The sequence below is a fragment of the Drosophila mojavensis genome, unplaced genomic scaffold (assembly GCF_018153725.1).
Source record: "Drosophila mojavensis isolate 15081-1352.22 unplaced genomic scaffold, ASM1815372v1 contig_136, whole genome shotgun sequence".
Taxonomy (NCBI): domain Eukaryota; kingdom Metazoa; phylum Arthropoda; class Insecta; order Diptera; family Drosophilidae; genus Drosophila; species Drosophila mojavensis.
This window is the reverse complement of record NW_025318667.1, coordinates 297996-313040: the sequence shown is the minus strand read 5'-3', so window position 1 is coordinate 313040 and position 15045 is coordinate 297996.

Below are 15045 nucleotides of genomic sequence, written 5' to 3'. Positions count from 1 at the left end.
TTTTTTATTTCGAAGCTCTAAAAATGAGACATTTCATATTACTTTTATGACAACAGCAACTGCTGCTACTGCTGCTGCTGCTGTCGGTAGAGGCCTCTCTTCAGTGGGTTAAAAACAATTCGGGACAACTGGGTGGCCACCAGGCAATGAAGAAGAAGGCGAAGGCAAGTTTGAGGTTAGGTTACAGTTAACGGGTGCCCAGATAAACACACACACACACACACACACACACACACACACACACGCACAATCACTCACACACACATACATACAGTTAACGGCACTCAACGCATACAAAATTTCAAAATCATCAAAAAGTAGAAAAATACGCATTTCATGCACATTCGCGGCATTTATGAGCCCATCAACGTCGCTCATGGATGAAAGTAACGCGTTTTATGCGTCGTTTGGGTGGCTGCAAATGTATCTTTTTATGTGGCTGCCAATGGTGGTGGTGGTGGTGGTGCTCCAGCTCCTCCTGCTCCATTTCGACCACATGAGAACATGGCGCACACGCCAGCGCCGTAAAAGGAATCGAGCAAAACCATCAAGTTCAAAGTTTGGCAACGTTTATGAGCCGTGCTGCCTGTCGCCTGTAAAAATGAAGAGCGTTCGCCCAGCGAGCTCGACGCTCCTCCACACGGCTATGCGCTGGCCAGAAACCCCTCCCCACTCCCTTGGCCAACGACAGTGTTCACCTGGTCTAGAGGCTGCCATCGAGCACATCCCACATCGAGTATTCAACCACTCGGCATTTGATGTTGGGCATTGGGCATCGAGTAAGTCCCATTCGACATTGGGTATTATTCATTGAGCATTGGACCTAAGGAATTCCAAATCAGTTATCCTGTGTTGGGCATTCCGATATTTGGCATTCGATATTGTGGTATCCTAAGTAGCATAATCGATATTCACATTATTTGACGTTCTCATTCGAAATTCAACACCATTAAGAATGTTAAGACATCGAAATAGATTTAGATACATTTTTTTATCACCGTGGGCATTCGAAAATCATCATTCGATCATTCGGCGATCTTCTATTGCAAATTCGCGATTGTATTCTGCTCCAAATTCCGAATCTCAAATCTTATATTCGACATCAAGCATTCGCCACTATTCGAAAGTAAATACTAAGTCAAGGTTCCAAATTTGGCATTGATCAGTGCCCACTTCGAAATTCGTTTCGAAAGTGAAATCGCATTCGATATTCGACTCTGGGCATTGGGCATTGGGCATTGGGCATGCGTTTTCGCGTTTGGGTTTTTGGGTTTAGCGTTTTGCGTTTTGCGGCCCCTTTGACGTGGTCGTGGTCGAAACTACCAAGTGCTTTTACGCCCTATTAAAAATATACTTTTTATAAGCCATATAAATAAGAAAACGAAACGAAAAAACGAAGACGGCGAAGGCGATGGCGGCTCACGACGAGCCGAACTGGCCCGTAAGTAAATCGCATAACCAAAAAAGGCAACAACAACAAACAAAATAAAACAAAAAATGTATTTGAAAATGTCTGCGTCGCTTTCTCGAGAGAGACATTTTATGCGCACCTAAGTCATTCCGAACAATTTCGATTAAAAAACTCATCTAAACAATTTATGGCGGAGCGTAAAAATCAAATCAAAATACACGCGCAGCAGCTCCACTGGCAGTTGTAGCATCGCCACCAACAAGAGGACAGTAAAACTGCAACATTCAGCAAAGCAACCCCCAACCACTGCCGAGCTACCCCCGCCACGCCATAAAGCAATTCATGGAGCAACCCTCGCCTCGTTATGGCCCAGCCATTATTCACATTTTACAGTTTACAACTATGCGAAAAAACCATCAATTTAGAAGTTAGATGGCCTCAATGACTGCCACAGTTACAGTTACACTTATTCCAGCTCCCGACTCAAGCTCCCGTTCCTAACTCCAAGTACTTACCGCTCAACTGTACTTTATTGCCCAATGCTACTGCTTGAGCGCAACTGTACTTTCTGTGATTTTGTTATGTTGTTCGCACACATCATCATAGATCGTCAGACTCTTCAGCTCCGAAGTTCCATTTTTAGTCTAGTTCCATTTCCTTGTCTAGGGGTCTAAAGTCTACGGTCTATCATCTAAGATCTGAGGTCTAGCTTAGTCTAGTCTAGTTGTACGGCGTATACTTCGGTTTCATGTATGATCAGCTGCATTTAGATAGAGATAGAGATAAAGATAGAGATAGAGATAGAGATAGAGATAGAGATAGAGATAGAGATAGAGATAGAGATAGAGATAGAGATAGAGATAGAGATAGAGATAGAGATAGAGATTGAGATTGAGATTGAGATTGAGATTGAGATTGAGATTGAGATAGAGATAGAGATTGAGATTGAGATTGAGATTGAGATTGAGATTGAGATTGAGATTGAGATTAAGATTGAGATTGAGATTCAAATAGAGACAGAGATTGATATAGAGATTGAGATAGAATAGAGAGTGAAAGAGCATAGCATACCAATCTTTCTAAGCACTACGATAAAATATAAAAGTAGAAGTTGGCAGACAAACGCGGAAGCTGCTAAAGACGACATTGATGTGACGATTAAATGGGTGATGGGAAGTTCTAGGGAGAGGGCAAAGGCGAAGGCAACGGCAACGGCAACGGCAAAGGCTCAGCCAAAAGAAAGTTAAACCGTGCGGGATATTAAAAAGTGCACGGGTAATGTTTCTTTTATGACTAAAGTGGCAGGCGGCTGAGCCAAGTCTCTAGAAAAGAGGCGAGGGGGAGGGCGAGGCCTGATAGGAGGAACGGGGGCTGGGGGGCGGGGCTCGTCTTCAAATGTCAGCGGCAGGCGCGCATGAGCATGAGCTTGAGCATGAGCTGTCGGTGTTGGTTCAGCGTCATTTCGTTTTTAATTTCCGTAATTCCGTCAGCAGAAAAATTTTTGCAATATAAAAAGTAAATATCGAAATTTATAGACCTGCAGATGTGCGTGGGTGATTCGGGTGGCCGGGGGAGGGGCGCTGGGCATGGTTAGTGTGCTGCGGCCAAAGCGACATTAAAAATGTTAAATAAAAACAAACAAACACAGCTAGAGAGAGCGAGAGCGAGAGAGACAGAGACATGGAGAGAGGGAGAGGGGGAGAGAAGGCGAGGGCGTTCGGCCAACCCCCTTGGCAACTTACACGAGGAATTTAATGACAACACTAAAAAGTTTAAGCGTTATTATTTCTAGGGTAGCTCGACGAGAGCCACCCTCCCCCAACCCCGCACTCCACCCAAAAAATCAGCTCACGGCTAAGAGCTTAGACTACAGAGTTGAAGTTTTTGTGTGGGCGGACGGAGCGAAAAAAGAATACGAGGCTGTAAAATGGCAAATTCATGACCTGCAAGCCCTAACAAAACACACCCCAAGCCCCCCTATTTATTCAGCTACCCCTAGCTCTGTCTAACGGGCAACTAAAAATGAGCAGCGCGATTGTAACGATTCAGTTATTACCGTTATATTGCCGAAACAACGCGGCATTGCCCAAAAACAAAGTCGCAACGCACACATAACTCAATCTTCGACAGAGAGCAGCAACACCCCCCCTCCGGACAGCCCCCGCCCCTGCCCTTTTTATTGCTAATGGCAGCAGAGTAAAGCTTGGTCATGGGCTGCTGCTGTTGCTGCTGCTGCTGCTGCTGCTGCTGCTGCTTCTTCTTCTTCTGCTGCAGTTTATGCGAGCGCTGTAAAACTTACTTTAGTTTACCCCCTATCAACCCTTCCCCTACCCCTCGTCTGCCGTAGCCTGGCTTAAAAACGAAACAATTTTTACAACTTTGTTGTTTCGCCTGCGGCAACCTTTCAGCCATTTCTAGTTGCCACGCCTCATCTCTACCTAACGCCCAAGTAATTTTTTGGAAAAATCTTTGTATTTAATGGACCATCAAGCGCCGCTCTGCCCGTTGTCGCCGTCGCTGTCGCCGCCGAGGCTTCACCTGACTGGCGAATGCATAGTTGAGCTAAAGTTGGCTTTTTGGACCTTCGGCTCAGCGTTAAATATTGCACTTTTTCTGCATTTTTTCCAACATTTTTTTTTCTTTAGGGGGACTGTAAAATTGCGTCGTTTTAATGCTACAATAAAATACAGAAAGTTGGCATGCCGAAGGGCTGGGTAAGTGGCGGTATGGGCGTGGCAAGAAACAATTAGCGTAAAAAATACGCAGTGCATCAGCTAACAAATATTTGAAGAGAAGCACTACCGCCATCGCCTCTCTCTCTCGCTCCCTCTCTCCCTCTCGCTCTGGTAATGCACAAGGCTTGTAGTGCTGCTGCCTAGCTACAAGCTTCAGGCCCTAACTTCAGGCCCCATCACCTCCCTCCCTTCCACCTTTCCTGCTGCAGCTGGTTGCAAATAGTTGGCTCGCATTTTTTATGCTAAGAGTCGACGAATGCGCATTTTTTGTGCAGCATAGCTTTTGGGGCGCGGGAGAGGGGCGTGGTAATGAGCATATATCATACGATCGACCAAAGGCCACACAATTTGTTTATGAATGAATATTTAATCAAGCCAAAGTTGCAGCCAAAGAGCAGCCAGAGTCGGAGTCGGACAGGAAGACAGCGCTCGGCGTTCATTTACCTGTGAACCCACCAGCCCGCTGCCCACTCCCCCCCTTTGCTGGCTTGGCCAACTAGGAAGCAGAAAATACATATTTGCCGTGCGTGGCAGCATCCACATCTACTATGTATGTACACAAAAAGGGAAGGGCAAAACTACGGATGAGGCGAATTCAAGTTAAAATGCGATAATGCAAACATCAAATTAAAAACGAAAAGCCAATTGGAACATGCAATTGCAACTGCAACTGCACATGGGTATGCACAGCTGTGTGTGTGTGTGTGTGTGTGTGTGTGTGGCTCACTGAGGCTGGCGAGCTAATTGAAAGCCTTTGCGTTTTGCAGCCAAAGACAAATATTGCAAAATGCGCCGCAGCTTTATCCATATTTAAAATCAATTAAGTCAATAAATAATAAGGACAACCTTAATGCAATTAAATATATATATATATATATATGTATGCTTTATATATGTATGATATACATGTACACATATATATATATATAGATCTGTATGTGGACATATATTAATGCAAGTACTGAGCAAGCAGCTTCCCTATCGAGCATTATCGACTGCTGAGCACTTCCACTCTCGTATACGCATATAAATTCCAGATTCCACATCTAAAAATCATAGACCTGTGTTTCAGAAGGTATAGAACCATCTGATTGGTCATGCTCCTGGTGGGAGTATGGAAGGTATCTCAACAATAAGTAAATGCTGCAAATTGACAGATGAGAACAGTCAAGAATTGAACTGCTCTATCTAAGTGAGGTCCTAGCCTTGTATACGTCTAGCATGAAGAGTGTCATGACATGAAGATTCAAAGTATGTTTTTATTTGATGCTTAATGCTCTTCGATAACTGCGGCAACTTTGGTAGCATCGCGTATTGCTCACAGCACTGCAGTTAATCGTGACTCAGAGCAGAGCAACCAATATACCCGCCTTTCACTTTGTGAAGGAGTATAGCAATCAAAAAAGGTAGCGAAATGTTTGCAAATGCGATTGCATTGCAAAACCGCTTTTTACCTGCCCAAAAGGTAAGCCCCAAAAGTATGTAGTCGTAGCTCGACACGCTTCGAGGGCTCTTGACTCGGTGACTCGTTGACTCGTTCGCCAAAACGGTTTGCTAGCATTCAAAATGCGAAAAAAGGAAATCAAAGAAAAAAGGAAAACGGCAACAGAATTCAAAATCTGTGAACTGAAAGTGGAAACTGAAATTTGTTGCGCTGGCCGAATTTTATCCCATGTGAAATGCCTCGTATACCCTGCATAATGAACAGAAAACTAAGAGGTAAAACTATGGAATAGACTGAGTTGATTGACTCTATATAGTGGATATATAGAGGTCAAGACGGGCTGTCAGTTCTTCTGTCCGGACGGACCCGGAGTAACTTTTCCGTATGCCTTGATTTAACTGCAGGTGCGGCTCTGGGCTGATCGCGAGGAACGTGGTATACAGGGTATCTGGTGCGTCTGACGACTCGCGAGCAGCAGCATTTTATATTTGCTTGGCCAACGGGGCGTATGGCTTGTGCATGCGGCACGTTGCATGCCGCACAGAAAGTCACTCGGCCACAAAATTGGCCACAATGTGCCCGACTGCATTGTCCACTTCAGCTGCAGCTCAACCACAACTCAAAGGCAAAGCCAACAACAGCGACTAAACGGGTGGCTAATTTGAGCTGAAGTGGCACCGGCCCCTCCGCCACCCAGTCCCCAACTCGCCCAGCTGCCTGCTGGCTCTGGGGCAGCCTGAAGCCAAAGCAAAAGCCAAAGCCAAAGCCACAGCCACAGCCAAAGTGAGGGCAAAATGCAAATGGACTACAAACGCATCAGCTGCAAAGTCAATAAGAGTCAACTGCAGATTTCTAACAATAAGCCACAGACACACACCTCTCACCTCACACCTCACACCTCGCACTGCACAGCGCACAGCTCGCACGCGCGCGCGCCCCTGCACATATGCCACAAAATAAGCAACGTGTTGCAACTGGAGCAGCAAAAGCTTGCCACAACTCGAATGTGGCACACAAATTTGGTCTGCACAAGTAAAGGAACAAACGCAAGCAACAAAGATGGAAGCAGTGTCAAAGACAACAACAACAGCAGCGCAGACACACCCAGTCACACACACACACAGACATACCCAGTCACACACACACACACACACACACACTAACATCATTTCATTCATGACGTTGACCTCAAACTGAGCTGCCAGGTCGCGCTTACCCAGCCTCCAGTCTTAACCTTGTCTGTGTGTGCGCGCCTGTGTGTGTGTGTATGTGTATGCGTGCCATTGTTGACTGCTGCATCTCTTTTGCTTTCGTTTTAGAAAGCAGCAGCAGCAGCGACAGAAAGAAACTGCAACGAAGCAAGGACGAATTTTTTGGTAAATTTTTTTTGGTGAATTCATATCTGCGCCTGCCGCCGCCTCTGTTGCTGCTGCTGCTGCTGCTGCTGCTGCTGCTGCTGCCTTTACTTTTGCTCTGTTTTGGGGATCCTGTTGGTGTTCGGTTTGCATCCTTTTATTGTTATTGTTTTGCATACATTTTTCCTTTTGCTGGCGTGCGGCGAGGCTGCGGCGGGTGGCCTGAGTCGACTGCGAGTTCGAGTTGGCGATTCTTTTGCTACCTTTTGCAAAGGGAGGGGGCGCACGCCACATGCCGCATGCCACATGCCTCATGCAAAAAGATGACGTATGCACGTGGTTTGGCCAGCAACAAAAGCAACAATAATAACAACAACAGCAGAAGCAGAAGCAGCAGCAGCAGCAGCAGCAGCAACTGAAAATAACCAAAAGGAGAGTATTGCCAAAAGGTAACAAAAAGCAAGCCGAAAACAGACGGCAAGGTGGCATGTGGCATGTGGCAAGGTGGCAAGGTGGCAAGCTGTCAGTGGCATGCAAATTGCGGCCATCTCTCAACGACGAAATGTGTGCCATAATATCAATGCCATTCCTCTTTCACTCCTTCTCCGTCTTCTTCATCTTCCTCATCCTCATTCTCATCTTCTTCTTCTTCGTCGTCGTCTTCTTCTTCTACTTGTTGTCTTTGTTTACCGAGCGCGTTGAATGCTCAATTCGTTTCTTCTAATGCGCTGTAAAAACCAATGTGCCCCAATAAACAGCCATTACAACAGTTAGCTAATGTGATTGTTGCTGTTGTTTTTGTTGTTGCTGCTGCTGCTGCTACTGTTGCTATAGGCTTGTTGAAGGCAACAACACGTAGATTATATCGAAAGTAAAAGTAATGCCGTCTCAATGTTGCGGATTCGTTGGATTCTTGTTTACTCGGCTCATCGAAGGGCTTAGCCTTTTGCATACACACACAAGCCCACACACGCACGTACCCACACTTAGGTACACACACACACATCACGCTCTCGTTGTGTTGTCAAGCGTTGCTCCTAAAATCTGCCTAAAAGCGAACTGAAATATACGAATTGTTTATAATAAAATACTATGTAATAGAATATACGAACATTTTTAAATAATATTAATAGCTCGAGAAAAGGTCTAATTCTAGAGTATTAAAATAGTACTGTAAGACACCTGAACATATGTGGAGTATACCAATAGTGTTCTATTATTCGGAGTCTATATATGTATATACAAATTATCGTATAACATTTACTGTATATGAAATCGTCTCATATAGAAGTCGCGGTATTACAAATATCCATATGTTTTATAAGGAATTTATGTACACTACCTTAATATTCATACAACTACGCCAGACGCCTATATTGACTGAAGACTTAAAGTATTTTCTTATGACATGTGTATGTGTATAGTGTCTAAAATTAGAAATACTTTACTATGTAAGAATATTGTCGGTTGTATTATATACCAATAGTATATCAATAAATAAAGGCGCCGACTGAGAACGAGTGAGACTGAGGGAGAAAGAGAGAGAGACAGAGAGAGTGAGACAATGCTGCTTCGCCTAAATGCTCCCTCTCTCACTGTGTGAGCATTGAAATTTGTTTCTAATCAGATGCAGCGCACTGTTTGATAACATGCAAAACAGATGCAGGGCTCTGTTGACTGCCTGTCGAAGCTGTCACCAGTTGTTGCTCCTATAGGCCCAAAAGCCGCAACAATAACAACAAAAAAGAACACGAAAGAACAACAAGACCCTCAACAAAGGGCGAGTCGAGCCTCGCGCGCCAACAAATCCCGGTTTTGTAAGCCAATTTGCACTTAGGCTTATCTAATGTCATATCATTTGTATAATGTTCGTGTTGGCCCTGATACTTGATACACACTGTACTATTGCCACACACACACACACACACACGCACGCACGCACTCACACACTTGCTCGCATGCCTCTAGCTCACATGTGTGGCCTTCTTATCCTCCGAGGTTCATTTCTAAGCTCATTTATGTTTATCACAAATGCGTGCCAAAGTGTGTCGTTATTCTTGCGTTTCTTCTGCGTCTTCTACCTCGGCTGCTTCTTCTTGAACGGCGCGCGAACAAAAACATTTCAAATATTCAAAAAAAAAGCACACACACGCTAACATGTTGCTCAACTAGTCGAAGCATGTGCGTGCCGTAGAAATTCATCTAACGGCTGTAACAGGTAATTGAACTTGGGTTATATGATGGCACGGAATGATGCGCAGCCGAAATGGAATTGAATGAGCCCAAATGTGTGCCAAGCAGCCCCCCTAAGGCCACTCCACACGCCGACGCCCACGCCCACTTCCCTCCAGCTCACCCGTAAGCTAGCAAATGCGTGCGAACTACATAATGTGGACATAAAAAGGATTTGGCAAACGCGGCAACTGGGCCAACAACCAGTAGCATAGAGGAGGCCGCCTCAAACTAGGGGTGGGGCTGTGCTTGGCGTGGGGCGTGAGGGTGTTGCGTAGTCAATTTCGTGTAACATTTGCCAGCTATATGAAAGTTGCAAATTGTATGCCATAGTTGCACACACACATGCGAGTGTATTGTATTACACATGCGAGAGTAGGAGGACGGGGCGTATGCGTAATGCCAACTGTTGAATAATTCATGGGCAACTGGAGATTTGTGCAGATGCTGCATGCAGATCCGGCAGACATACAAGCAGATCCACATACACATTTGATGCCGATTTGTGGCACACATAACTGTAAATCGCGTTTGAGTATTGCTCACCCCTAGCCCCCAAAGCAAGACACATTTCGAATCGGGTCTAACTGACAATATAGCTGCCTCGCTAATAGCTAGAATAGTATAAGTATAAGTATAAGTATAAGTATAAGTATAAGTATAAGTATAAGTATAAGTATAAGTATAAGTATAAGTATAAGTATAAGTATAAGTATAAGTATAAGTATAAGTATAAGTATAAGTATAAGTATAAGTATAAGTATAAGTATAAGTATAAGTATAAGTATAAGTATAAGTATAAGTATAAGTATAAGTATAAGTATAAGTATAAGAGTATAAGTATAAGTATAAGTATAAGTATAAGTATAAGTATAAGTATAAGTATAAAGTATAAGTATAAGTATAAGTATAAGTATAAGTATAAGTATAAGTATAAGTATAAGTATAAGTATAAAGTATAAGTATAAGTATAAAGTATAAGTATAAGTATAAGTATAAGTATAAGTATAAGTATAAAGTATAAGTATAAGTATAAGTATAAGTATAAGTATAAGTATAAGTATAAGTATAAGTATAAGTATAAGTATAAGTATAAGTATAAGTATAAGTATAAGTATAAGTATAAGTATAAGTATAAGTATAAGTATAAGTATAAGTATAAGTATAAGTATAAGTATAAGTATAAGTATAAGTATAAGTATAAGTATAAGTATAAGTATAAGTATAAGTATAAGTATAAGTATAAGTATAAGTATAAAGTATAAGTATAAGTATAAGTATAAGTATAAATATAAGTATAAGTATAAGTATAAGTATAAGTATAAGTATAAGTATAAGTATAAGTATAAGTATAAGTATATAAGTATAAGTATAAAGTATAAGTATAAGTATAAGTATAAGTATAAGTATAAGTATAAGTATAAGTATAAGTATAAGTATAAGTATAAGTATAAGTATAAGTATAAGTATAAGTATAAGTATAAGTATAAGTATAAGTATAAGTATAAGTACCAAGTAAGTACCCATATACCCATTTGCAATACGAGCGAGCATATCAAACACAAATGTGAGAAGAGCTGCCGTGAACCACTCTGAACAACTGTGAATGTCAATGCATATTTGAGCAGATGGTACTCCGGGCACATGTTCCTTCCAATGGTCGCTGCCAGATACATTGCAGAGAGCATATACTAATCGAGCTTAGCTTTTCATATAATCATTATCTTATCTTATTTCAGCTTGGCGTATTATCATTACTCCTCTCTCTTATATGCAACTAGTTTCCTCTCATCCCACTCTCAAATGGCGTATTGAGTGGATTTCCTTTTAATCAGTGAATCGCGTTTTCGTTTACTTCTAGACATTTTGAAAGAGCAAAACTCGTGCCAACTCAACCAGTAGATGTCAATGTGGCGATAAGCCTTCTGGAGAAGAATTAGGTATGTATGCTGATACATATACATATCTCCGACTTCGTCCTGGGCACTTATAAATAGATACATATCGTTCCTAGTGCATTGTTTTCCTTTCTCTTTCTGGCTCTCTCGCTCTCCCTCTCTACCTTGCGTAAATTGGAACTAACTCCAATTAGAACTGATTATAATGGGCTAATGGAATTTCCCTCTTTTGTAAATGCATAAAAACATTTATGTACTATGGACATATTTTAATTATATTTTGTACACACATATGTCGATTTCTGTTTGTTTTCGTTGCTTGAACTTGTTTTGTTTTATTGCTTCCATTTGTTGACTGCCGCACTTGCAGCGTACTTACTAGCAATTGGCATGGATTTTCTTTTGTCCCACATTCGACCCACACTTACAGCGTCCTAGCTGCGGCTGCGGCTGCGATTCCGGCTGTGACAGTAGCTGTGGGGGCATGCAGCCAACCCAGCTGAGCGTCCGAATTTCGTCACATTTTCGTCTTTTTATACCCTGAACCCATTTTCAATGGGAAATCAGGGTATAATGGTTTTGTTGAAATGTATGTAACAGGGAGAAGGAGGCGTGGCAGACCCCACAAAGTATATATATTCTTGATCAGGGTGACGAGCTGAGTTGATTTGGCCCTGTCCGTCTGTCTGTCCGTCTGTCCGTCTGTCCGTCTGTCCGTATGTATGAACGCGTCGATTTCAGAAGATATAAGAGCTAGAGACTTCAAATTTTTTTAAAATGTCCGTAATTACAGCGCGCATATCAAGTTTATCATTAAAAATCGATAACTCATCTCGATCTTTTTTATCGATAAAAAACCTTATCGAAACCCAGTTATAAAATTATATCTTCTACACCTTTATTGTTAGAGTCCCCAAATTTTTAATGTATGCTTATATGCAATTTATACAATTTCGGTTTTTGTTAAAATTTACCCCCACCTCTAAATTCACCCCCTCACCCTCACTTTTGTAAAAAGCGTATTTCAAATACTAGAGACTTGTGCTTTGGCAATTACATGCATATTCATGTTATAATCATAATCTAAAAGTTTCATGAAGATCGTACGTCCATAAAAAAAGTTATTAAACAATTAAGTTCTCATAGTAAGCGCACACTGCAGCCCATGCGTGTTTATGCGTGGTTGCTTGTGTGTGTATGTGTTTGTGTATGTGTGTGTGTATGTGTGTGTGTGTATGCGTTTGTGTATGTATGCGTGTGTGTGTGTGTATGCCTGTGTGTGCGTACGTGCGTGTGTGTGTGTGTGTGTGTGCGTGTTTCTTGTGTAAGCTGAAAGTCGCGAAAAAGTATTGAAATATCTATTGTTCCAAGGGTTCAGGGGATCTCGTAGTCGAGCAGTCTCGACTAGAGCTTTCTTACTTGTTCTTTTTGTTTGCCTCTGTATACCCTGCAGAAACCGAAAGCTGACTGAAGGAGCTATACTAATTTGTTTGATAAAAATCACCGCTTTGGCCAATTCAGCAATATCTTTTTGTCCAGTTGAAGGCATGGCTCTTACAAAGATACTACGAATTTCATCCAATTAGTTAGAGAGAGGTAAATTTTGACCAAACCCGAAATTCCATAAAGTACATATAAATCTACATTAAATTTGGTGACTCTAGCTTAAAAGATGTAGGAGATATAAATTTATAACTGTTTTTAGATAATGTTTTTAATCAATAACAAAATAACGGGATACGTTATCGATATTTAAAGCAAAACTCGATATGCCCGTGGTATACACGGACCTAGGAAAAAATCTTTTAAGTCTCTAGCTCTTATATCTTCCGAGATCGACGCGTTCAAACAGACGGACAGACGAACAGACGGACGGACAGACAGACAGCTCGTCGCCCTGATCAAGAATATATGTACTTTATGGGGTCTGCCACGCCTCCTTCTGCCTGTTACATACATGTAACAAAATCATTATATCCTGATTTCCCATTTTCAATATGTTCAGGGTATACAAATTTAATCAGAATAGCTACGGTATCTGTTAGTCGAACACTCGTGGACTGGATGACGCTGACTTGCTTTCATTGTTGGAGTCGCTCTGCACGCCTGGTACTGGAGTCTCCACTGCGTGAGCTGCGTGTGTGTGAGTTATGGATACGAGTTAAAATGTGGGTTGAGCTCATCCATCCCACTGTGGAGAGGCATGCTTTGGCTTTGGCTTTGGCTTGGTCTTGTTGTTGACAGGCTGCTGCTGCTGTTGCTGGAGCTTCTTTCTTTTGTGGTGCTGCAGCAAAAAACCTCCACAGTGCCCACACTCGTTATGCATTGTCAACAGGTGGCGCCACAAACTCCTGGCCGGCACGCGCCGTTTCATGCGAGTCCCCTCGTTGGCTTTCACGCTTCCCTTCTCCCACGGCCAGCCCAGTGTGAAGGACGTTCGGTTTTCTTTCCTTTTGTGTGTTGCAACTTTTTGTGTGTTGACTGCAAAATTTCGGCATGCTTCTTCTTTTTGCGTGAAGTGCTCCGCCTCCATCCCCTTCCGTTTATCCTTCCCAGCGCACACACACATTTTCCTCATTCCTTTTGGCGACACGCTGCGATTCGCCGGTGTTTTTTCCTGCCGACTCTTACCCTTACGCCCGACTCCTACTTCGCTGTCCAGCTGGAGTGTTTAGCCCGGTGTTTAACTTTTCGAGTAGTAGCCAAGAGAGGAAGAGAGTAGAAGAGTGATATATATAGGGTGAAGAATGTATAGAATGCATACAATAATATTTATCATTATAAAGGAATTAATACAATATATGTATATAATCATTTTATTCGATATTAATATATGTAATAGTCTGACTTGTTAATATATCATTTCATATTATGTAACTATATCGTAACCTCGCATCGCTTGGTTTGTGACTTGAGTAATTCTGTTGTTCGATCAAGTTGCTCGCCAAAAGCTTTCGATTCTTCAGCCGTAAAAGCTTAGCCGAAGCAAAAAGCTCAATAGCGCCAGACGCGAGCTCGTTAACATTTCGCTTCTTTCAAGTAGTTGGCGATACCAAAGCAAAAAAGAAGAAAACAATCAAAACTAAAAGAGGGGAGAGGCGGGAGGAGGAGGCTGCCTTCTAAGTGGGCATAAATCAGCTTGTGCTGCCGACGACGACGCCTTTCGCTGTCTTTCGCTCTTAGGGCTCAAACGGAAGGTGCTTAAGAGAGCGACGCCAATAGCGAAGAGAAAGTGTCTCGAGTGGGCGTATGACTCGCAATTTCTCTTCTCGAAGAAGCTGAGTAGTAGTAGGAAAATGGGAAAATCCAGCGCATAAAAACAACTATAGCAACAGTGAGTGGTGCCGAGAGGAGCAGAGGTGTGCAGCGCAGGGGCAACCGAGGGGTGCAGCCACCCTAAAAAAAAATGAAAGAACCGAACTGAAAGGGCAATACAAAAATGGGAAAGAAAAGAAAACGCGACGCAATCCTCTCTCTCTCTCTCTGTCTCTCTCTGTGTGTATGTGTGTGTGTGTGTGCGGGTGGCATATCCTCATGTGGGTAGACAAAACTTTCGCTTTCGCTGAGTCGCCTTCGCTTTTTTGCCGACTTCTTCTTTTGCTCTAGCGTGCTAGCGTCGACGTCGGCGTCGACGTCAGCTTCAGCGGCAATGGCAGCGCCAGCGCCAGCGTCAACGTCAATGTCGACGCCAGCACGCAGTCAACGCCAATTTTCTTTTGCTCAGCAAAAGCAAAAGAAAAGAACGGAAAAAGAAGAAAAATGGCATGTGGAAATTGTGGCAACCGATAAATTTCTATGAGAACATTTTCGAGGATGCGAACGGCGAACGGCGAACGGCGCACGGCGCACGGCTACACGGTTACAGTTACACAGTTGCTACGGCACAGGTGGACAGACAAGTAGTAGGTATACATACATATGCACTATATACATACATATACATATATGTATGTAGGTGCATATATTTATT